The sequence below is a fragment of the Leptopilina heterotoma genome, unplaced genomic scaffold, assembly GCF_015476425.1.
Source record: "Leptopilina heterotoma isolate Lh14 unplaced genomic scaffold, ASM1547642v1 Lhet_22, whole genome shotgun sequence".
Taxonomy (NCBI): Eukaryota; Metazoa; Arthropoda; class Insecta; order Hymenoptera; family Figitidae; genus Leptopilina; species Leptopilina heterotoma.
The window spans coordinates 277,069-304,441 of NW_025110937.1; the positions used below are offsets into that span (position 1 = coordinate 277,069).

Below are 27,373 nucleotides of genomic sequence, written 5' to 3' on the forward strand. Positions count from 1 at the left end.
AATAATTACAGGCAATGAATTTGTTCTAATTAATAGTGATTTCGACTAATAGTCTTCACGAAAAGACTACTATTTTTTACTCAAAAAGATAATAGTAATAATAATTTTTACTATTTGATAAAGTAAACTTTCATCCTTTTAGAATTACATCTTTGTTGGTGTCTGTTTTTTTTACATTTAATGTAAATTCAAAATTAACGAATTTAAATTTTCTAAAGTAGAAGTTAAACTTATAGTAGTCTCAATAAATAGTAGTTTTAAAAAATAGGGGAACATAGTCTAGGTCGGCCACCTTTTTGACTTTTGTTTATAACTTTTTTTTAAAAATGAATTTGGACAATTGAAGTATATGGTTGGAAAGTCCTGTTTAATAGGAACATCTTTTCTGTACAAAGTAAATTGATTGGTTTTAAAATGAAAAAGTTATAAAGAAGTAAAAAAAAAAAAATTTGTAGTCGAGGTTGGCCATTACAGTCAAGGTCGGCCATGTTTAAAATTCAAAGGGCATTAATCGTTAAAAAATAAAATAACATGTTTGGAGTTACGGAAAATTGATTCTTTATTGTTTACAGTTTGTAACTTAATGAAATAACAAAATAATAAAAATAAACAATATAAAAAATAAATATAAATAAAAAAAAATTTTTCACAAAACTATTAATAAAATTAAATAAAAATATTAATAAGATGATTAATTATATTATGAGTTATACAGAATTGCAGTTTTTGCAAATGAAGTAGCTCGTCCTCATCTTTGCGCATTTTAAACACATAGTGGCCGACCTTGACAGTAAGTAACATTACCGAATTGTTGTAACCATAAAGAAATACGTTTCGGGATTCGATTTTTTACTTTGTTTTTCTTTCAACCATGAGTCCCACAAATTTTCTGCATACTTGCCTTGACGATTCAATTTGTTTTTTATCTTTTATTAATTGTTTTTCACATTATGCACAAAACTTTTTTTGAGCTTTTTTTGTACCGACGTCACAGAAAACACAATTTTCGATTTTCCGAAAATGTAATTGAACAAAAAGTTAGGTTACACTAAGACAAGCTTCGACAAGCATGCGCGTAGGTGGCGCTAGTGAACTTGTCCAAAAAATCGCGATGGCCTACCTAGACAGTAGACCAACCTTGACTACATTCCCCTAGTACTCCACAAATAGTAGTTTCAACGAATAGTAGTCTCAACTAATAGTCAACAAATAGTAACCTTAAAAAATAGTAAATTCATTAAATAGTAATCTTAATAAGTGGCAAATAGTAAATTCAATAAATAGTAGTGTTAACAAATAGTAATCACAATAAATAGTTGTCTTAATTAATAGTAACCTGAATAAATAATAGTCTCAATAAATAGTAGTCTCAATAAATAGTAATCCGAATAAATAGTAGTCTGAGTAAATAGTAGTCTCAGTAAATAGTAATATAAATTAATAGTAGTCTCAATAAATAGTAGTCTCAGTAAATAGTAATCTAAATTAATAGTAACATGAATAAATAATAGTCTCAATAAATAGTAATCCGAATAAATAGTAGTCTGAGTAAATAGTAATCCGAATGAATAGTAGTCTGAGTAAATAGTAATTCGAATAAATAGTTGTCTCAATAAATAGTAATTCGAATAAATAATAATTTGAATAAATAGTAATTCGAATAAACATTAGTCTCAATAAATAGTTGTCTCAATAAATAATAATTCGAATAAATAGTAGTCTCAATAAATAGTACTCTCTTAATAAATAGTATCCGAATAAATAGTAGTCTCAATAAATAGTAATCTGAATGAATAGTACTTTGAATAAATAGTACTCTTAATAAATAGTCTTAATGAACATATTTTTTTAGTCATTAACCTATTAATTTTATTTTCAAAACTGATTAAAATTTCGATGCACTCTTTTTATTTGTTTCAGATGTTGCAGTAAGTGGATTTCAAAAAGGAATAAAGATCAAATAACATTCGTGTAAATAATTTTTCTTTTTCAAATGCAAAAAAGTGCGGTTCACTAATTATTATTATTATTATATTATTCAACGAAAGTTCGCGATTCAAGTATATAAAGTCGAAAGCGTTGTACATTTGTAAATTTGTGTAAAAAAAAAATTTGGAAGAAATTTGCCTATTAATTAAGTCAATTGCAATGATTTACGTGAAGTGGTGATTTTTTCTTTTTTTGTGAAAACACGCATTGGAACCAAGTTCAGCGTCTTTACATTTACACAGAAGACTGAAATGTATTCATCATTCCAAGTAACATATCGCTCAACAGACACAAGGTACAATATTCATGTTTACATTAATTTTTTTATTACATTTTTTTTGAATTTAATTATTTATTTATTTATTTATTTATTATAAAAATTAATCAATATTTATTAAATTTGTTCGTGGATTTTTATTACAATTTTTCCTTAATTTATTTTTTAGTTTATTCACAGTTTTCTAAGGATATCAAATTGAGACAAAAAATTTATCAAAATTTATAAAATGTTGCAAAGCAACATTTCGATACATTATTAATAACAATAACAAAAAAAATTGTGTCTAAAAAATAATAAAATAGTAAAAAAAAGCAAATTAGAAAATATTTTTTCTATTGCAACAATTTTTTTCAATTTCCGAGAATTTTTTCTACGAAAAAGGAATATTCGTGAACAAATAATAATGGAAATTTCTTGTTTTTTTCTACTATTTTTTTGTTTTGAAAAATATGTTTTTTTTTCTATATATTAGAATTGAAAAGATGATATTGATTAAATATCAGTTGCACGTAAGGGTTCACAGTTCAGGAATATTTCCACATAAATGACAACACTCAGTAATATGTGTCACGTCGTGGTTGAGGGCAGTTTCCTTTAAAATTTATGAGCGTATTTATGCACGTGTGCGTTATAGTGTCATTTCAGGAATATACATAGAAGGTGATAAAATAACTTGATACGATTGCGAATTGAAGTAGGAAGTGATATTGATTTTCAATGATTCCATAAAATATCTCAATCTAACCCAGATTAATGATACACACTTCAAGATTTATTCCAAGAAAATTACAAAGCTGAAGCTTACTTTGATTTATTCATTGTATAGTGTAATTTATTTATTTTCTCTTTGACGGTAATTGATTCTTGTGTATAATATTATTGCAATTTATTTATTGTTACTTGAAATCATAAAAATTCAGTAAAAATATTTACTAATTGTTATTAGTGACTGAATTTTTGTTTTTTAATTAGTAAAAATTACTATTAAATTAGTGGAAAATACTATTTAGTAAAATTACTTTTAGTAAAATTTACTAATAAATTAGTGGAAATTACTATTTTATAAAATTACTATTAGTAAAATTTAAAAAATAAATTAGTGGAAATTACTATTAGTGAAATTTACTAATAAATTAGTGGAAATTATTATTTAATAAAATTACTATTAGTAAAATTTACTAATAAATTAGTGGAAATTATTATTTAATAAAATTACTTTTAGTAAAATTTACTAATATATTAGTGGAAATTACTATTTAGTAAAATTACTTTTAGTAAAATTACTATTAGTAAAATTACTATTGGTAAAATTAATATTAGTAAAACTACTATTAGTAAAATTAATATTAGTAAAATTACTATTAGTAAAATTTACAAATAAATTAGTGGAAATTACAATTTAGTAAAATTACAATTAGTAAAATTTACTAATAAATTAGTGGAAATTACAATTTAGTAAAATTACTATTAGCAAAATTTACTATTTCAAAAGCAACAAATTATTTCTTTACACAAAAGACTAAATAATAATAAATAATGAATAGAGTCAATATAATTTTGCGAAAATAATAAAATTATTTGTCAATATAAGTTAATAATTAAATACATTGATTATTAAATTTTACCATTATGTTTATTTATCATTATTTTTTTTACTCTCTAACTTTGAATTAATTAAAATGTTTAGTAATTTTTGTTTGTGACATTTTTTGTTCTTTATTCATTATTTTTACTCACCTTATCTACTGATTTTTTTTTTGTTCACTATTATTTAATTTCAAAATTTTTAATTTTCCCTCAGAAGTCGAAAAATTAGAAAAAAATTTGTCGACAAATGACTATTTATTTGTTTCCATTAATTAGGTCATAAAAACTTTAATCATTCCTGAGAATCTCTCTAAAGTGACTTAACCTGTTGCTTTTATTCTTTGAAATATTATCAAATTCATAAATTTTTTTGACACCCCTCTTATCAGACTTTTTTACTTGATTTTAAAAGGATATTTAAATTATCTCATTAAATTTGTATTTAATTCAATGTTTCTATTATTTATTTTTTGGTGATTTTGTTTCATTTTAATTTTATTACTTTAATCATGTTAAAAATAATTTTTTGTTTCTTTTCTCTTTCTTTGTTTTAATTATATTAATTATGTTAATTATATTAATTAGACTAATTATATTAATTTTATTAATTATATTAATTCTATTAATTATATTAATTTTATTAATTATGTTAATTCTATTAATTACATTAATTATACTAATTAGATTAATTATATTAATTATAATTATTATATTAATTATAATTATTATAATTTTGTTTGATTTTAATTTTATTAAATTTTGTTTGATTTTGATTTTATTAAATTTTGTTTGGTTTCAATTTTATTAAATTTTATTACTTTAATTATATATTAAAAAGAAGTTTTTAGTTTTTTTTTGAAAATTTTTCCTTTTTGACCCCCTTTCTAGTGAATTTTTTAAAAGATTATACGTGACACAATTTTTGTGGGAATTTTCTGCCTTTCTTTTGGTTTTGTTTTTAAAAAAGTTTGATAAAATATTCAAATAGTCGTCTCTCCCTCGACAAAGTTTGTCATTATTTCCAAAAGGAATAAAAATCGACTTTTACAAGAAAAAAGAAAAAAGAAAGAGAAAAAGAAAGAAAGGTTTATTAGTCTTTGGAAAACGAATTAAACTTTAACTCTTAATTCATTTTTGATAATTCCAAATTGTAAATTAAAATAAAATGAAAAATTAAAATTAAACTAAATATTCTAATTCGAATCTAGTGAGTCGAATTAAAATATAAATTACGATTTAAATTATTGAAAACTAAATAATTTATCAAAAAATTTAGTGTGTCTTGATCACTTCTTAAATAGAATTTTAAATTAACCAAAAAATATAATCACTCAATTTTTTATCGAATATGTATCTTAATTATTCATGGAAAATTTTTGTAAGGAGGGGAAAAATTTTGACGATATGAAAAAAAGGTGATTTTGAATTAATCCATTTATGAAAAACATGGTCAGGTGAAAGGAAAAACATTGGGAATAAATTTGAGCACGCAATCGTTTGTAATGTATTCTTTCTCGTTTATCATTTCACCCAATGTCTTTTTTGACATTATATAGTTGCCCTAAATTGTTAACTTGAACTTCTAGACTTATTGATTTCTCAAAATGAGAAATTAATCATAATTCCCCTCTCCCTTTGCATATGAATAAAACGATGAGATATTTTGTTGAAAATAGATCGCACTATTTCTCAATTTCTGTCAAACATTTTTGACACTTTGCAAAATTTATGTTGTCTTTCAAAATTTTTGGGAAATTAAGGAGAATTTCTCACGTGAAAAATTAGTCGATATTTTTATATTTGGGAATTTTTTTTTTTTGTTTATTTTGTATTTTTATTTTACAATTTTTCTAAGAATGATAAATTGAGACAAAAAAAATGTGTTTTTCTTTTTTTTTTTTTAAATTTGAACGTTCATTTGAACAAAATTTTTTTCAATTTAAATATTTTTCAAAATTACTGATACAAAAATAGTAATAATTAAAAAGACATTTATTTAATTATTTAACATTTATTTAATTAAAAATCTTAAATTAAAAAATAATAATTTAAAAAATAATTTTTTTTCTATAAAAAAATATAAATTAAAAAAAGTAAAAAAATGTCGTTCATTTGAACGATAGAAACTTTAGAAGCATTTTTCATAAATTTGCTTTTTAATTAATTAATTAATTTTAATTAATAAATTTGATTTGGTTTTTTTGTTTTTTTTTTAATGAAATCAGATTTTGAAGTAAACAATTTTTCCGCCCTTTTATTATTATTGGCAAAAATGTAGAGATAGTAGAAAGTTGTAAATCTCCGTTTCGCATCGGAGCGACGCACCATTTAACTCGTGCAAAAGTAGAAACGTAATTGGAATACGCTTTCATGCGGGAATGTTTCTTCGAGAGGAAAATTATCCAACTTTGTAGCTTCATCTTTTTTTTCACTGATTTAGTGATTTTATGACTCAGTTAAAATTGTACAACGCAAGGGAAAGTAGATCATATTGTAAAGGAACGATTTTATGAGTGTTTCTGTGTGTGAGTGTTTGTGTTTGCATGTGTTTTTAAAAATATCGCTGAAATGGTGAAAAAATAAAAAAATTTACCTCAATATGCGTTTAAGCATTTTTCCAATCTATAATTAGATAAAAAAAAGTTTATTTTCCTTTAATCTTAATTACTTTTTTATGCTTTTCTATTTTTTCATTTTTTGTTTATTTTTATATTTTGTTTACTTTTCAGTTATTTTTGTATTTTCTTTATTTTCCGTTTATTTTTATATTTTCTTTATTTTTCATTTGTTTTTATATTTTCTTTATTTTTCATTTGTTTTTATATTTTCTTTATTTTTCATTTGTTTTTATATTTTCTTTATTTTTCATTTATTTTGATATTTTCTTTATTTTTCATTTGTCTTTATATTTTCTTTATTTTTCATTTGTTTTTATATTTTCTTTATTTTTCATTTATTTTTATATTTTCTTTATTTATCGTGAATTTTTCTATTTTTCTAACAATTTTTAAATATTATTTTTGATAGTCGTAAATGTAAAATGTTTTTTTTTCCACTAATGCACAAAAATAATCTTTCAACTACGTAATAACGAATAATTTGTGTCCCTAAGGAGCAAAGTTAACATTTTTGTCACTAGGGAGTAAAATACGTTTTTTATTCAAAAAAGTAAATCGGTTTTTGTCACTAGTGCACAAAATGACATTTTCCCTAAGTGATAATAAATAATTTGTGTCCCTGAAGAGCAAAGTGAGCAATTTTGGCACTAAAATAAAATAATAATAATAATATAAATTTTGTTTTTTTATTTTAATAATATATTTTTTTTTATTATTTTTTTATTTTAATTATTTTTTATTCTGGTGACAAAAATGTTGATTTTACACTCTAGGTCAAAAAGTATTTATTATTACTTAATAAAAATGTGATTTTGTTCACTAGTGGAAAAAACCGTTTTTTTCAAGAATAAATTATTTTACTAATTTAAAAAAATTTTGTTTAATCCGTAGTGACAAAAATGATCACTTTACACACCAGGGGTACAAATTAACTATTATTACTTACTGCGGGGAAAATTTATCATTTTTTGCCTCCATTTTATTCATTTCTAAATTTACAGAAAAAAATGAAACTTATTGTCATTTCTTTATGTCACATATATGATATATTGCTGAAATTGCAAACTGTAAGAATTTTTCTTTTATTTCGAAAATATCAACACTTTTTTTGCGCTTGGAGAAAAAGTTAGAACTTATTTTGAAAAGTATAAGTTTCACACTGAAAGTAACACAATTTGTAAACTTTCAGAGGCATTGCTTATTAAGGGGGTTTTTACGTGATAGTATATTTATGTCTGACTAAAAAGTTATCTATCTACTTAGAAAGGCCGTCAGTGTATGTAAAAGATTGAATTTAAAGAATATATAACATTACTTTTGTAGGATATGAATTTTATTCACATATTTTTTATTTTTCACTGTATTATTTTGTCTATTTTGTGAATTTTAAAGATATTTTTTAAATATATTCTGTATATTTTATTAACAATATTTATATTTCCCTATTAGTTTTACTATGTTTTTATTATTATTATTATTATTATTATTATTATTATTATTATTATTATTATTATTATTAATATTAATTTTTTGTTCGTTGCCTTCAAATAAAAAAAATAATTATTATTATTATTTAATAGTATTGCGTAGTAACACCCTTTATTAAGTTATAAATAAATAGTTATAAATATGAAAATAACAATATAATTGTGTACTCACGTAAAGTATTCATAGTACTAAATTAGCAGAAATTTTATTGGTTTAAAAATTTTCCTAACACATATAGTTTATTTCTTCCCTCTTTTTTTTATTTTTTTTTATTTTTTTTGTGAAAAAAATATAAGCATTATAATATATACATACACCAATTTATACCTTTTACGAAATGGATCGATTGACCTATTTTAATACAACACTATGACGAACTGCAGTTATGTTATACATATATATTTTTAGAAAATTTTTTTACATTTGAAGGAAACTCTTTTTTTTTGTTTGAAATGAAATATTCTAACTCCTTGCAGTTTAATATCAAAACTGGAATCTAGAAACTGCTGTTCTTTTTCCTTAGACAAAAAAAAAAAAAAAGAATTGCGAGGTAACTTTCTGTTTTTATATATCCTATATATAAAAGAAAAAGTTGGAGTTATGGGGGAGGTGAAAAATAATCCACCTTATCTAAAAGTAACCACAGAGATTTGCTGTTTTATTGCGAGAGATAAAAACGAAATTCACTTTCAAATGATGTTTGTAATTTTTGTTGGAAAACAAATTTTTGATGGAATTTTTTTTAATGTTTGTTTATTTATTTCGATGTAAATGGGATTTTTTCTTTCGTGGAAAAGTAAATATTTGGGAAAATAAATGGAGAATGGGCAGCAAAAAAATATTTATTCGCAATAATTAAATATTTATTTGCATAGAAACAAATATTTGTTGCCAACAAATAATTTTTATTTATGTCAATTAAGTATTTTCTTTTATTTTATTAAGTATATTATTTTTAAATACAGAAATTATTTTGTTTCAAACAAAATGAATACTTTTTTTTATTTGTTACACTAAAAGCTACATTTTTCCATGTTTGAGAATTTACACTATACTTGAAATTTGTTAACAGTTGGAATAAAAAAATTAATTTCAAAAATTTTAATAAACTTATTGGAAAAAATTAAACAAAATTTAATAAAGTTCTTTAAAATGATTTAATTATTTTCACAAATTTTTGGTAATTCAATGATTTTTAATATCAACTATTTTAATAAAAAATTTCCCAGAAGAATTGAATAATTTGAAAAAAAATGTTTATAAAATTCCTCGCAAACATTCAATTGTTTTCGTAATAAAAAAGATTTTCACGGAAATTCACTTATTTAAAAAAGAATTTTCCTAATATTTTTTGAAAAAAATTAATTATTTAAATAGATTTTTACAAAATTCTTCTCAAGAATTCAATTACTTTTATAAATAATAAAATTTTTGTCAGGAATTCAATTATTTTTTTAAATTTTAATAATAATCGTTGCAAGAATTCAATTATTTTTATCTATAATAAAATTCTTCTCAGGAATTCAATTATTTTTTAAAATTTTAATAATAATCGTTGCAAGAATTTAATTATTTTTATAAATATTAAAACTCAACGCAGGATTTTAATTCCTTTTAATTCAATTTTTAAATGAATTCCGCGCAAAATGTAACTATTCTTAAAAATTTTAATGAAATTCTTTGAAAAAATTCAATTATTTAAAAAAATTTGATATAATTTGTTTCTTAGAGTGTAATAATTATTTTTAATTCATTTTTAATTACATTTCTTGAGTGAATTTAATTATAAATTTTAATGCAAATCTTCGTAAAAATTCAATTATTCTAGAAAATGTTGAAATTCAATTATTTTTAGGAATTTTAATAAAATTCTTCGCAAAATTCAATTATTTTCAAAAATAACAATATTCATCACAAAAATTCAATTATTTTCAAAAGTAATAAAATTCTCCGAAGAAATTCAATTATTTTTAAAAGTTTTAACGAATATCACGTTAAGAATTTAATTATTTTTATAAATAGCAAACTTTTTCGCCTAAAATTCAATTATTTTCGTAAAAATTTAAATAAAATTCTTTGCAAAATTTAAATTATTTTCACAAGTTTTTCGCAATTCAATAATTTTATAATATTTACTATTTTCATGAAATTTATCAAAAGATTTAATTATTGAAAAAAATTGTTGATACATCGCAGAATTTCAAATATTTTTAATTTAATTTTAAATAAATTTCTTGAAAAATGCAATTATCCTTCAAAATTTTATTGAAACTTGAGGAAGCAATTAAATTTTAAGAAACATTCATTTATTCAAGAAAATAATAAAATTCGTTACAATAATTAAAAAATTTTCATAAATAACATTTAATTCGTCACAGAAAATCAATTATTTTCAAAAATTTTTATGTAATTCTGCAAAAGAATTCAATTATTTTCAAAAGTAATAAAATTCTTCGAAGAAATTAATTATGTTTGAAAATTTTCACGAATATCTCGAGAAGGAAAATATAAATTTTTTCTCAGTGTTCCCACCGCTGTCACCGTATTATGAAAATTGGTATTATTTTCCTTGGACTTAATAAATAATACGCTTTTAATATTATTATTATAATTACACTGAAAAAAGTTTATTTATTCAAATAACCGATTATCAAATAAATATTTACTTGAATCAAATAAATATTATTTTAGTGAAATAAATTTTATTTGAACCAATAATATTTTTTGATTCAAGTAAATATTCACTTGAATCAAATAAATTTTATTTAAGTCAAATAAATTCTATTTGAACCAATATAATATTATTTAGTTAAATATTTATTGGATAATAGTCGCAAGTATTAATATTAATAAAATTCAGAGGAGAAAAGTATTTCGATAATGAATTAAGAAATGATTTTTAAATATCGGAGGATTATTGAACAGAATATGGAGGATTGCTTTTTACTTTTTTATCGCTTGTTTTTTTTATTTTTGGAATGTGTGCAATTTGGTTTTACGATATAAAGATTTTGGTGTGTGTATGTGATCTCTCTTGCCCAGAGGCATTGCTCGTATCAGTTTCGTATGATGAAATCCGCAGCCACAAGGTTTATAGCTGGCATATAAGAGAGAGGGATGATACGAGACAGACCGCGTGGTTCCAAGTCTGGATGGGAGATAGGGTCGATAGCCTTGCTCGTAGAGCGCTCGCGCCATCCCCATACAACCATAAACTGAAAAGCGTAAATTCATCCCCCATAGAACATCTCACAGTTGCATTATACTTGCCTTTCTCCTCTCGTTTCTACTCTCACTTCCTTTCTTTTACAACACTTTACTTTTTTCTTCTATTTTTCCTCTCTTTAAATTCTATTTGTTTTCTTTGTTTCCTTTTTTTTTTTTTTTTTTGATTATCGATACTTTTTTTTTATTTTTCCACTTTATTAGTTTTATTTCTTTCTCGGTCTCTTGATTATTATACACTCGAGTCTGTATTTTATTTTATTCTATTCGCCTTTCTTAAGTATCTGTTTATCGGTTTTGTTGTCTTTTCTTCATTCTATTTCTCTGTTTTTTCAGTTTTCTTCATTATCGTAAACTCAGTCTGTGTATTTTCTATTTTATTTTTCAGTTTTCCTTAAATATCTGTTTACAGGTTTTCCTATGTATTTTCTTCTTTCTATTTCCTTTTTTTTTAGTTCTCTTCGAATTTTTATTCTGGGATCAACTACGTAATTTCACTTTCAATCCATTTTCACTTCACTTTCACTCTATTTTTATTTTAGTTTCACTTCACTTTTACCTTCGTGTATTTCTAATAAGAAACTATATTTATATTTAGAATTTTTTATTGACGAATACAAATTTCGAATTATTTTTAAACATTTTAACGAATATCTCGTCAAGAATTCAATTATCTTTATAAATAGAAAAATTTTTCGCAAAAAATTCAATTATTTCCATTTTTAATCAAATTACTTAACTGAATTTGATAATTATCAAAAATTTTAATGCAATTCTTCATAAAAATTCAATTATTTTGAAAAATGTTGAAATTCAATTATTTTTAGGAATTTTAATAAAATTCTTTGCAAAATTCAATTATTTTCAAAAGTAATAAAATTCTTCTGCGTAATTCAATTAATTTTTAAATTTTTAACGAATATCTCTTCAAGAATTCAATTATATTTACAAATAGCAAAATTTATCGCCAAAAATTAAATTATTTTCAAAAATTTAAATAAAATTATTTGCAAAATATCAATTATTTTCAAAAGTTTTTCGCAATTCGATAATTTTCAATATTTACTATTTTCATAAGATTTGTCAAAAGATTTAACTAATGAAAAAAAATTTTTAATACAATTCTATTAAAACATTCAATTATTTGCATAAGTAATAAAATTTTATTTAGGAATTCAATAATTATTTTCATCGCAGAATTTCAAATAAATTCCTTGAAAAATGCAATTATTCTTAAAATTTTTATTAAAACTTTAAGAAAAAATTCATTTTTAAGAAACATTCAATTATTTAATAAAAATAATAAAATTTGTTGCAATAATTCAAATATTTTCATAAATTACATTTAATTCGTCACAGAAAAATAATTATTTAAAAAAAATTTTATATAAGTCTGCAAAAGAATTCAATTATCTTGCTAATCAACAAAATTCTTCCCATAAAATCAATTATTCTAAGGAATTTTAATAAAATTTTTCGCATGAATTCAATTGTTTTCAAAAAATATTATTTAAATTCTTCTCAGGAATTCAATTACTTTTAAAAATTTTAGTAAAATATTCTTCAAAAAGTTTTCAATTATTTTAAAAAATTGTTATAAAATTCTTTAATAAAATAAATTTAATTAAAATTTTATTTAAATTGAATAAATTATTTATTTTTGTTTTTAAATAATTCAATTCTCGTGGAATTCAATTATTATTTTTTGTACTTTTAACTAACAATTCTGTAGAATTAATTTTTTTTTGAAAAAGTTTAATTGAATTATAATTGAAGTAATTGATTTAAAGAAAAATTTTATTTGAAAATTGTAGAAAATAATAATTGAATTGAAATGATGAAAATAATTTTAACAATATGTTTTCTATTTATTTTTTTCGTCTTTTTTTACTTCACTTTCACTCTATTTTTATTTTAGTTTCACGTCACTTTCACCTTCGTGTGTTTCTAATAAGAAACAATAATTTTATTTAGAATTTTTTATTGATGAATGAAAATTTCGAATTTTTTTAGTCACATGATGGCAGCGGTGGGAATATTGTGACTAGAGGATATTTTAATTTCCATTCGATCGAATTTATTCGATTTTCCCTAATTTAATTGAATGTCGATTGAAACAAATTCGTCCTGTATTCTAATTTAATTGTTTTAAATAGTAGATTAGCAATCAAATTTTTTCCAATCGAATTAGATTCAATTTAATTTTTTTAAATTGAAATTAATTAATTAATTAATTAATTTAATGTAATAAATTACATTCAATTTTATTTTTTTAAATATTTTACTTATTTTATTCTACGACTATTTTATTACTTTATTATTTTATTATTATTTCATCATTCATTTTATTTAATTGTAATACAATTATTTTTTAGTTTTCTTTAATTTTTTTATTTAGTTTTTAAAAATTTTTTATTTTATTTAATTTTATTAAATTCGTTTATTTAAAAAATTTTTGTTTGTCAAGTGGAAAATTTTATGAAATTTTTTAAATACCAATTTCTTGAATTTAAAATTAATAAATTTAAATTTTGTGAATTTTAATTGAAATCTTTGAAAAATAATTCACTATTATTATTAATTGTTCTTTGTCGCCGTTTTTTTTTCCTTCTTTTTTTGTCTCAATTCTTTTGTCCCGGTTTTATTTTCCCGTTTATTTTTCTTCATTTCTTTGCCTCGAATCTATTTTCATTTTTATACCTATGTCAAGCAGTGAAAATCTACATAAACTCTATTTTGCATAATGATTATAATGCAATGAACAAGAAAATGCTATTTACCGTACAAATAGAGAAAAATTTCCGTTTTGTTTTATGTGTAAAAAATTTCCATTTTTCATTCTTCCCTGAAAAAGAAATTCTTTGGAAAAATTTTTTCAATCTGTTTCAAAAATATTTTAAAAATTCAAAGAGAATTCGGAGAAACAAATTTTTTTTTTTTTTAACAATTTTTGCATAGAGTTTATGGGAGGAAAAATGCTTTAGAGAAAGAAATATCTTTTAAAAAATGGGAATGGAAATATTTGAGATTTTTCTTTATTGAAAGAAAGAAAGTATATGATTACAAAGAAACGGAAACTTTTGTCGTTTGTGAAACGAAAGTTCTAGATTTGATAGAAGTTTTTTTTTTTATTTTTTTTTTATTATTTTTTTATTTTATATAAATGGAACCATTTTGATGATGTCACGCTAGAGGTGTACATATATAAGGGACAAAAGAATACGCTTTCAATACAAGATAGTGCCCGTAATATTAAATTCAAAAGAATTCAATATTCAGTGTTCCAAGAGAGAGACCAAAGAAAACTTCAAGTTTATACTTTTAGTCGTAAATTTTTTTTTCCCCCTTTTTTTTAATAAACTGCAACCGCCCTAGGGATGTAATCTTCCCGCATATATTCATTTCAAATTCACTCAGGTGTAAATTTCTATTTATCGAGAAATAAAATGAATAAACAGAAATCACCGTAATGATGAAAATATTTCCTCTTCTAATAAGAAAAATAATTTTTTGTAATTACAATTATTTTCTAAAAATATTGAGATAAACAAATTTTTTTAATAATGTTTGAAATTTTTTTTTTAAATAATAGAATATTTAATTATATATAAAATTTAAGTTGCGTGAAATTTGTCGCGCTATTTGAAAAGCACTTCAAATGGGAACATGAGTGAAGTGCATTTACTTAATGCACTTCATTCATGTACTCTAATTTACGATAAATTCTATGCACACTTAAGTACGTCACACACTTTATTGTTCAATTATTTACATTATTTTATGACTTATTAGTTATTTGTGAGGGGATAAATATTTTATTATTATATTCGAGAAAAATTTCCTTAGAATTTAATAATAATTTTGTATTTAATAACAGTTCACAATGTGTATATCGATTCATTTGAAAATTAATTATTTATTTCATAATAGAATACTCTTTTCATATTCTACGATCGTTTCTAATTAAAAGTTTGTAAATTACCGAAACAAGTTTTGATTAGTGCCATAATTAATGTGTCTCTCATTACTATAATATGTTAAACGATTGACTTTTTTTCCACTTTTTTTCATTCATACACTTTTATCTATTTCAAACTTTTATCACTTTTATGTTGTATCACAGAAATTCAATTATTTTTAGGAATTTTAATAAACTTCTTTGAAAAATTCAATTATTATCAAAAGTGATAAAATTCTTCAAAGAAATTCAATTATTTTTAGGAATTTAAATAAATTTCTTAGGAAAATTCAATTATTTTCATAAATAACAATATTCATCAGAAGAATTCAATTATTTTCTAAAGTAATAAAATTCTTCGAAGAAATTCAATTATCTTTACAAATAGCAAAATTTTTCGCCAAGAATTCAATTATTTTCAAAAATTTAAATAAAATTCTTTGCAAAATTTCAATTATTTTCGTAAATAATAAAATTTCATTTAGGAATTCAATTATTTTCATCGCAGAATTTCAAATATTTTTAATACAATATTAAATAAATTATTAACACTTGAAGAAAAAATTCAGTTTTAAGAAACATTCAATTATTTTATAAAATAATAATAAAATTTTTTTCAAAAATTCAATTATTTTTTACATAAATATCAAAATTCATCAGAAGAATTCAATTCTTTTGAAAAGTAATAAAATACTTTGCAGAAATTAAATTATTTTCCAAATTTTTTAAAAATTCGCGTCAAAAATTAAATTATGTTTAGAAATAGATAGTGAAATTCTTCTCAAGAATTAAATTATTTTCAAAAATTTAAATAAAATTCTTAGCAAATTTTCAATTTTTTAAACAAAATTTAATAAAATTCTTCGCACGAATTCAATTGTTTTCAAAAATTATTATTTAAATTCTTTTCAGGAATTCAATTATTTTTAAAAGATTTAATAATATTCTTCAAAAACTTTTCAATTATTTTCAAAATTTTTAATAAATTCTTGGCAAAATTTCAATTATTTTTATAAATAATAACATTTTTTTCCGGAATTCAGTTATTTTCAAAAATTTTAATAAAATTCTTGTGAAAATTTAATTATTTTCAAAAATAATAAAAGTCTTGTTCAAAATTCAATTATTTTCAAAAATTTTAATAAAATTCTCATCAAAATTTCAATTATATCTTTAAAAATAATAAAATTCTTTTCCAAAATTCAATTACTTTCATAAATAACAATATTCATCAGAAGAATTCAATTATTTTCAAAAGTAATAAAATTCTTTGTAGAAATTCAATTATTTCTAAAATTTCTAGCGAATATCTCGTCAAGAATTCAATTATCTTTACAAATAGCAAAATTTTTCGCCAAGAATTCAATTATTTAATCAAAATTTAATAAAATTCTTGGCACGAATTAATTTATTTTAAAAAATTATTATTTAAAATTCTTCTCAGGAATTCAATTATTTTCAAAAATTGTTATAAAATTCATTATTATAATAAATTTCATTAAAATTTTAATTAAATTCCTTAAAAGAAATTAAATATTTTCAAGAGTTGTTAATACAATTCTTAGTAAAAATTAAATTTTAAAAAACATTCCATTTCTTTATGTTTTATAATAATATTCTTATGAGCTGTTCAGATTGAAAAGGTTTAAATTTGAAATTTATGAACATCTTAATTCCAATAATTTTACTTTTGAAGAAATTTGTAAATAAATTTAATAATAAAATAAATAAAATATTATTATTTTAAAAGTGTAAAGAAAAAAAAGAAGAGAAACTTATTTTGAAAAATAATGTAATGCTACACTTGAATATGTCATCAATTGGAAAAAACCTAAAAATATATTTATATCGATAAATATGTAGAACGTAATAAATATGAGATGGAAAACTGAAGAGGGGAATATCAAGTTTGAAATTGACTCTAGAAAAAAAAAAAATAAAATAGAAAACTTCTTTTTCGTTAATAAATTGAGTTTATTTATGAAGAAAGTTGACGAAGCTTTCTAAACACAATTTTTTTTTAACAATTCGCCAGATTGACTATACTATGTAAAATGGTAATATGATAAACTTGAAGTAAGATGGCTTTGTAACAGAATACGACCCTTGAACAGGCAAGCCTTTATAAAAAAGTCCCCCACCCCCAGCCCCCTTCCAAGATTTATGTAGTGCTTTTCTAAGAAACTTTGAGTGCAATTGATACTCTCCTAAAGTTTACCTTCAATTTAGTTGAAAAAAAAGTTATATTAGAACACGACAGTTGAGTACTTATTTACATCTTTAGTCTGTCTATTGTATTCGTAAAGTAACCACCTGATGATTTCTTTCATCACGAATATATAATTGTGTTATTTTTTTCTAATTCAATGTCCTTCGTTCTCTGATGGTCCTGAAATTATTTCAATTTTGTTTTCTCCTCGATTTTTTCAATTTTTTTTTCTAAATAGATAGTATTTTCAAATTTTAGATTCAAATTTTTAATCTTATATATCTTAAACTTTGATTTCGATAAAGATATTAATATTTAATTTAAAAAAATTTTTTTCTTTAATTATTCTTTTTTAATTTTTTTTAATTTGAATGTTTCTAATTATTATTTTTTAATTTTAATGTTTTTAATTATTATTTTTTAATTTGAATACTTTTAATTACTATTTCTAATTTTTTTGATTTCTATTTTTAATTTGAATGTTTCTAATTATTATTTTTTAATTTGAATGTTTTTAATTATTATTTTTAATTTGTTTGATTTATATTTTTAATTCGAATGTTTATGATTATTTTTTTAATTTAAATGTTTTCAAATATTATTTTTCATTTTAATTTTTTAATTTTTAAATTTTTTAAATTTTAATTGTTTTAATTGCTATTTTTTAATTATTATTTATTATAGTTCGAGTTAATAATATTTTTAAACGAAAAATAAGTAATGACTGTGTGTTTTTTTATGTCACTTGGAGGCCATAAGTTAGTTTGTTATCTTTTTTTTTTATTTTTTTGAAGGATAATGTTGAAGGCATTATTAGGTAAATTGAAGGGCTAAAAGTGGGTGGTGTAGAAAGGTAAAACCAAGACTTTCAAGGATATCGATTTGGCTGCCATATTTCGAATCATTAACTCTCTAGAGAAATATTTGGATTTTCTGTAAATGAAGTGAAATTTTGACATATTTATTTCTAATGAGCAAATAACAAATAAAATGTCGATTCATTATTTTAAAGTTACACTAAATATTATACATTACAATTTCTGCAGTTTTTCTATTTTTAAGTCTTTTTTTAAAATTATTTTCGCAACTTAGAAAAATAATCTTCAACAAATTTTCCCGATCTCCAACTATCAGTATTTAATGAATAAAATAATAATAAAAAAACTAGTAAAATAGTAGAAAATAGTGAAATTTTTCCCGATCCTAAAAAAATAGTCTTTAGAACATAAAATAATAATAATAAAAAAATAGAAAACGTGTAAAATAGTAAAAATGCAGAAAATAGTGAAAGTATAAAAAATACTGAAAATATAGAAAATAAAATTATAATAAACGAAGTGAAAATATAGAAAATAGTTAAAGTATAAAAAATACTAAAAATGTAGAAAATAATAAAAGTTGGAAAGATAATAAAATTAAAAAAATAGTGAAAATATAGAAAATAGTGAAAATACAAAAAATACTAAAAATATAGAAAATAATAAAATTAAAAAAATAGTGAAAATATAGAAAATAGTGAAAGTATAAAAAATACTAAAAATATAGAAAATAAAATTATAATAAACGAAGTGAAAATATAGAAAATAGTTAAAGTATAAAAAATATAAAAAATAATAAAATTATAAAAAAATAGTGCAGTAATAAAAAAATAATAATAAAAAATAAAGTAATACTAAAAACGAATGATAATAAAAAATAATAAAAATAGTAAAAGTTGTAATAATTACATCAGACTAATTTTCTGAAAAAGAAAAAATTAATTAATTTTTAATAAAAAAAAACTCTTTTTAATATACTTTTTTCCGCTCATTACTTTTTCATACAAAAAATAATGGCTTATAATCTTTATCAGAACTTATAAAACTTTGTTTAATTTAAATGGATTTACATATAAACTTTATGAGTGACTTTAATAAGACTTTAAGGATTATCTAAAATAGAATTTTAAATAGAAGACTTTTAATTACATTTTCTAAAATATTATCCATGTTTAATCAGTTGGGGATTTTTTTTCTACCTCTTTTTTTTCTCTAAACTAAATTAAATTATATTTTAAATTTGAAAAAAAAATATTGTTTAAACTGCAAGAATTTATAATTTTGTTTTCGTAAATAACAAAAAAGAAAATCGTGCAATTTTCACTTTAAAAAAAAATAGAAGGGATTAAATTTTCATAATATACATTCGTAAAGTACCATTGTTTTCAACGCCTTTAAAACTTGAGTCGCGTGTGATAAAAAATACAAAATAGGCCTCCGGCACATACATGGTTACTATTGTCTGTCCACAGAGACGAGTTGACGTGAGTTACTGTCCCATTAGCTTTGTTTCCTGAAAAACTCGAGGGAAAATTTGTCATTCATTTTATCATTGTAATTGTCATTCAACATTTTTTTTTTCCTCTTCTTCAACAAAAATGACTTCATTATAATTACAATAGGCGGTCGTTTAATTAACATTTCGCTGGTAATTAGGAACATTTTTCTTCTTTTCCCTGCTCGTAATTAGGATATTTTTTTGAAAATTAAAAAATTTTCCTTTGTTTTTACTATTTTATTTATTTTTTGTAAATTAAAAATTTTCGTTTCTATTATTTTATTTATTTTTTGTAAATTAAAAATGTTTTCCTTTGTTTTTAGTATTTTATTCATTTTTTGTGAATTAAAAATTTTCGTTTCGTTTTCAGTACCTATTTTATTTGTTTTTTGTAAATTAAATATTTTCGTCTTTGTTTTTAGTATTTTATTTATTTTTTCCTTTTATTATTCTTTGGTGTGAAGAAAATTGGTATCGTTTGAAAATGTCATTTTTGTGAATTTTTTTTTTATATTAAAATCAAATTTTCGAAATTGGTGCATTTATTTTTTTTTTATTTTGTTTCAATTTTATTTAAAAATTTTTGGAATTGGGTGAAATTGGATTTTTTGAAATTTGTTTATTTAGTTTTAAAAGGAATGTTGAAAAGTTTGCAGAGAAAATTTATTTTTGTTTTCTACGCATAAACTATTTTTTTACACCGAATTTTATTTCACCACTCCCTTAATGTGACGTCACGTGATTCACCCTGACCCAGCGGTTGGCAAACGCAAGTTAGCAGTCTACAGTCACGAAAGGATTTTTACTGATTTTTCTTTTTTTTTTTGCCTATACTGCACCCCTAGAATATACAATGTTACATATTTGCAAAATATTTATTAGATTTTTTTAATTCACTAATTTTGTTGAAATAATCTCAATAATGTTGTTTTTGCAAATCAATCATATTTTCTGCTTTAAAGATATTTATTATTAAAAAACAGGAAAATATTTATTTTTAAAAAACAGAAAATATTTACTTTCTGAATTTGAATTAGTAAAAATGATTACTAATTTGAATTAGTGACTGATTTTTTACTGATTTTTTGATATAGTAAAATTTGCTAATAAATTAGCAGAAATTATAATTTATTAATTAGTAGGAAATTAATATTTATTAGTAAAATTAGTAATTAAAAAGCAAAAATTCAGTCACTTAGTAAATTTTATTAATTAACTGGTAGAAATTAAAATTTATTATTAAAATTCACTAATTCAGAAGCAAAAATTCAGTCACTGATTGAAAAAAGCAAACCAGTTTTACTAATTCGATTTTAGAAAATATTTAAAAAAAACAAAAATTGTGAAAAGTGAAAATTGAAATTTAGAGTAAAATATGCTTGTTTTCGAATAATAAATTTTTTTCCCAAGGAAGCAAATCCTCTAAAGCAGTGGAAGGGATAAGCATTTAAGTGCTGATAGCAATTAAGAAAGTTTTAAGGGAAAATCCATTGTCGACGAAGCGCAAGATGTGTTTATAATCCTTATCATCAAGGAGTACTCCACGTATTCGATTGTTAAAAGGATTTTCGCAGGAAAATTAATTTCACACTTGAGAAACTTTTTCGATGCATTTTCAAAAAAGAATTTCACATTATATATATCGTCATCCTTCTCTTCCGTTATTTCTCTCTTCAACATTTTTTTTCCCGTTAAATATTTCGATGTTTATTTATTTCTCGAATTCTTTTTTTTTCCTTCCTTTTATTTTCATTGGTGCTTCCTTTTTCATATATATAAAATGATCCCCAGGACATTTCAAGAATTTACTGCACGAACTCTGAGATAATCCCAGGTTTCGTCTTATTCTCATTTTCTATAGTGATCGATCCTTTAGGTTATTGCAAGTCGATCCGTTTTCACACGTAAAATAAAATAGAACTTATAGCTGCAATCGTGACTTGTTGTAAAAAAAAAATGAGAATACATAACTCTCATTTTTTTTTATTTTATTATTCAAGAATATAAATTGCCAGAAACTGATTGTTGGAGTTTTCTGGATAATTTGTTCTGTTAAGAATTTTTTTTTTATCTAAATAATTCGATGTCTATTGCTCGATAAATAAATATGTTTGTTGTTGCACTTGCCATTGACGATATGTTGAAAGCGGTAAGTGTTATTAGAAAAGGTTTGTAGTTTGGCGTTCTTAATAAGGCTTATAACTATTTAAATCGATATCTACTCATTATTATTGATAATAAATATTTTTTCTAGCACTTACCGTCAACTTATGTTTGACGGTAAGTGTTATTAAGTAGTTTATACTCTAGAGTTCCAAATAAGGTTTACAACTATTTAATTCGATATCAACTCATTACTATAGGTAATTAAATATTTTTTCTAGCACTTACCGTCAACTTACCGTCAACTTACCGTCAACTTACCGTTAACGGTAAGTGTTATTAGGTACATTATACTCTAGAGTTCTAAATAAAGTATACAACTATTTAATTCGATATCTACTCATTATTATCGATAATAAAATATTTTTCCTATCACTTACCGTCAACTTATCGTTAACGGTAAGTGTTATTAGGTATTTTATATTCTAGTGTTCTGAATATAGTTCGTAACTAATTAATTCCATATCTACTCATAATTATCGATAATTTAATATTTGTTCTAGCACTTATCGTCAAAAAACTTACCGTTGACGGTAAGTGTTTTTCGGTACTTTATACTCTACTGTTCTAAATATGATGTATAACTATTTAATTAAAAGTTTATTATTCGATAATTTAATTATAAGTGCAAACAGAAAAGGTTTAAATTTTTTTTCTTGTACTTACCGTCGACGGTAAGTTGACAATCTAATAATACTTACCGAGTTTCAAATCGCCAATGGTCATTATATAAGGTTTGTAATCTAAAGTTCTAAATAAGGTTTATAACTTTTTAATTCGATCTTCATTGTTTAATAATTAATTATTTGTTGTTGCACTTACCGTCAACGATAAATTTTTTTGTTATAAAAAAAATTATTGTTTACAATTGTTGTTGGTTTAAAACAATGTCGATAATATATTTATCTAAAATTTGAATATGACGAAATAGCGTAGGTAAATTTTTTGGTGTTAAAGTGAACTAAAAAAAAAGAATTGGTACGTGGCCAGATTTTTTGGCACGTTGTGTGATTCCCTTGACCAAACATTAACTGCATCGTTTATACAGCACGTGTATATGACAATCCGCATTTTCCCTGCGATAATAATGTTTCCTAAAGACTTTCATCAATTTGTGTGTGTATAATGAGGGATGATATTTTTAGAGGTGCAATAGATTCAGAAATAATCTGCAGTACATTCACTTACGATAAAGTCAGTAATTCTTTGGAGCACGCACATAAATACCAGTTAAGTTATAGCAGTTCCTCACGCCTTGCAATCTCAATTCAAATGGCTTATTTACCTTCAAATACTTCTATTGAGTTATTCACAGGGAAATATAAATATTTTCTTCGCTAAATTTCTAGGTTAATTTATTTATTTAAATATTAAATCAAAGAAAAATAAATAAAATAAAATAAAAATTATTGCGACTATATATAATAATAATAATAATAATAATAATAATAATAATAATAATAATAATAATAATAATAATAATAATAATAATAAATAAAATAAAAATTATTTGAATCAAGTATTTACTTGAATAAAATAATTTTAATTTTTTTTTTATTTCAAATATTCGGTTATTTTGAATCAAATAAATTTTTTTCAGTGTTGTAATTAAGTATCAATGTAATAATTATTAATTAATAATATTATTGATTAATAATTATTTTTGTGATTCTTTTTAATAATTAAATAAATAATCTGGAAGCATTATTGCTATTTATTTTTTTTTTTAAATAACAAACACAAATTTTATTTGGGAATAATTTCTATTGTATTAAAAACAATAAACTTGAATGCAGTTGTACATTATTATCAATTTTCACCATCTTATTCATTATAGAAATGAGTGTCAACTATCTTGAGGAGTTTAAATCTAATTTGTCATAAAACTGATAACACTGTGTAACATTCTGGAAGCACAACTTCACAAACTGTTTCTAGGTGATAATGAAATTGAAAATTCGATTGACCCTGATAATCAGGAATTTCCTGCAAGGCGATATACCTATAATAATAGAGTAGGTGCGCAAAAATTAGCAATTTTTTTTCTTCTAATAAATTTATAGTTACGCAAAAAAATCGCATTCGACTAAATTGAGTTTGGAAAAAAGTTTGCCATGAAAATTTAATTTAAAAAGCGGAAAATAAGTTAATAATGAAAATTTAATAGTAATTAAGAGACTTGAAGGAAAATTGCTCTGAAGGATAAAAGTTCATAATTATTTAAATTAATAATTAATTAATAATAATAAAATAATATTAATAAGAATTTTAATTTTATAATATTATTATTTAGAAATAATTTATATGAAAATTTTTCATTATTATTATTTAGAATTGTTTTAAATGAAAATTTTCCATCATTATTATTATTATTGTTATTTAGAATTGTTTTTTAATGAAAATGTGACCCAGTTAAAGGTTAAAGACGATTTGAGAACAAACCTTGAAAGCTGTGCGTGAGAATGAGAAATTAAAAGTTGCACTTTATGGAGAAAGTTCATTGCATTGTAATGAAATGAATTTAATCTCAAAATAATATTTTATATACATTATTATATTGTTTTTCGTGCAATTTTACATTTGTTTTCCACTCGAGAAATTAAATATAATTGTACATGGTATTAAATATACTGGCTATGATATTTTTTTAATCACTTGCATTTTAATTTTTTTTTTATATAAAAAAACGAGAATATTTTCATTTATAACAAAATTTTTTTCATATAAATTAAGGCAAATTAAACTAAAAATTTTTTACACATTTTTTTTCTTGGTAGAAATCGTCAAATAAAAAAAAATCTTGCGTTGAATGACAAGTTAGAGCCGAGAGAAGCTTAACTTAGATGTTTAGGAATTTACTGTCCATTAGTAGATTGCCACTATATTGATTTTAATTTTCTCTAAACCTTGAGAGTTATATTTTTTATCCATAAAAAAACGTAATTTTTTTCAGTCTTTTTTCTACTGATAGGAAAAATATTAAAATTCGAAATTTTTTAATTTTTATTCTTTCTAATTAGAGTAAATAGTAATTAATTATTTTTTTAATTTGCATTTTTGATTAATCTTTTTTAATGTATATAAATTATTTCCGGATTGTAATTTAAAACTGAGAAGAAAAGCTTTAAAGTTGATATTTGATTTTTGTTTTTTGATTCAATAATAAATTAAACGCAACGCAATTATTTACCACTCAGTAATTTAATAATAAAATCTGTGCTCGTTAAAATTAAAATTTATTTTGTTGCCTCTGGAATACAATATATATTTATAAAATATATAACAGTATGGAAATTTAATTGACGAGAGAGTTGAATTTTATTTTCTACATATTATTATTGGACAAAAGTTATTAAAATAATACTTTTTATGTTGTTATTTTTATTTAGTAGATTTATAATATTTGTGTAAAATATAAAATTGTAGTATAAAAGTAGTATAAAATTAAAAAAATTTTATTGTTAAATTATATTATTTTTATTATTATTATTAATACTATGAACCTACTATTATTATTTATTCTTAATATTATTTTTACTACTTAATTTTTCTTCATTACTTAGGGATTTCGTAAGTAGTGAAAAACAATTTTCGTCAGACGTCTCTTTAGATTATTTTAATTTTTATATTTTTTATTCTATAATTTTTGCAATAATACTAAAAAATCGCTCGTCTGGCTATAAATGAGTTTTACTACTTACTTTACTTTTGTCATTTAGGATTTCGTTAGTAGTAGAGAAAAATTTTAGTCAGTCCTACTAAAGCCGAATATAAATAATGTAAGTCTGCGACTAAAAATGACCCTTACTACTTGATTTCCTATAGTTATCATAAATAAAAAAAATAAATAAATATAGTCACTTATTATTTCTTCAGTAGTAAAAACTAATTTTTGTTAGACGTCCATTTGTATTACTTTAATTTTTATCTTTTTTTATTATTCAATTTAGTTATTAATAATAAAAAATATTTTCAGTCAGACTTGTTAAAAGAATGAAAAAATCATTTGTCTGACTAAAAATGAGTTTTACTACTAAATTTACTTTTGTCATTTATGATTTTGTTAGTAGTAGAGAATAATTTTAGTCAGACCTATTAAAACCGAACAGAAATTGTTTATGTCTGACTAAAAATTACCCTTACTACTTGATTTGCTGTAGTCATTTATTATTTTGTTAATAGTAAAAACCAATTTTCGTCAGACGTTTATTTAAATTACTTTAATTTTTATCGGTTTTTATTATAAAATTTAGTTAGTAACACTTAAAAAAATATTTCTAGACTGGCTTCTTAAAATTATAAAAAATCGTTCGTCTGACTAAAAATGAGTTTTACTACTTAATTTACTTTTGTTAGATTGGATATCGTTAGTAGTAGAGAATAATTTTAGTCAGACTTATTAAAATAGAATAAAAATAGCGTATGTCTGACTAAAAAAGATTCTTACTACTTGATGGAACTTTTGTCACTTATTATTGCGTTAGTAGTAAAAACCATTTTTCGTCAGACGTCCCTTTGAATTACTTCAATTTTTATCTATTTTTATTATTTAATTTCGTTAGTAATACTAAAAAATATTTTCAGCCTGGCTTATTAAAATCATAAAAAAATCGTTCGTCTGACTAAAAATGATTTTTGCTACTTAATTTTTTTTTATTACTTAGGATTTTTTTAGTAGTAGAGAATAATTTTAGTCAGACGTCTCTATTTACTATTATTATTACTATTCTCTATTGTATAGTGTAGTAATAATGTAATAATAATATTAATAAAAATAATTTAGTGTAATAATAATATTATTATTACTATTTTGTTCAGAAAAAAATTTCATTCAACCAAAACTTAAAAAATATGGTTCAAAAATAAAAAAATAAAGTTTAAAGATAGCATGAGAAAACAGACTGCAACTGAAAAATTGTGCATGATGAAAAGTCTTATTTACACTTTTTTTTAACATATCATGAATATTCATGGACGAAAGTTCATCTCAAGTTTTGTATTTTTTTTTCTCCTCATTTTTTGTAGAACTCTATGTATGCGAAAAGTGGTGAGAAAAAAGTGTAGCATTTTTTTCAAGGTCAATTTTTATTATTATTGTTTATTATTATCATTATGATTATTATTAATATTATGAAGATAGGTAAAACGGTTGAATGGGTCTCGTTTAGTCTTTCTGTTTATTCACGTGAGACATAATCCGAGGATCTGCTATACACTATATATTCTGCACTTTTTTCCCTTTGCCAACTTTACGAGTAATATACAAACGCTATAGTTTCAAAAAAAAAATTTATATAATTTAATCTTTTTGGAACTGTTAAAACTGCAATCTACACTTTTGCTGTAGAAGAAAAATAACTATTAATTTCAGCAGTCAGACAATTTTTGGCACTTGCATTGGACAATTTTCAAGTTTGGTCAGTGACCAATATTTTCTATCCGAGTGTTAATTATCTTTTTCTTTTCTTAGGAAGCAGGACTTAAAGAGTGTTGGATTTTTTTTTTTGGTTTAGAGGAGATTTTGAATTGGTTAATGTGGT

The 27,373-nt window shown here is 21.8% G+C and overlaps 1 protein-coding gene across 4 annotated transcripts in view; it reads left to right on the plus strand.

Annotated features, from left to right (window-relative positions):
- The window catches only part of LOC122501985 (blood vessel epicardial substance-like), a 187,111-nt gene that overhangs the window by 67,773 nt on the left and 91,965 nt on the right, over positions 1-27,373 (plus strand). For all 4 annotated transcript variants that reach the window (XM_043611806.1, XM_043611808.1, XM_043611809.1 and 1 more), the window contains one exon: positions 1,921-2,284. The gene's annotated coding sequence lies outside the window, so the exon portion shown is untranslated. The remainder of the gene's footprint in view (positions 1-1,920; positions 2,285-27,373) is intronic.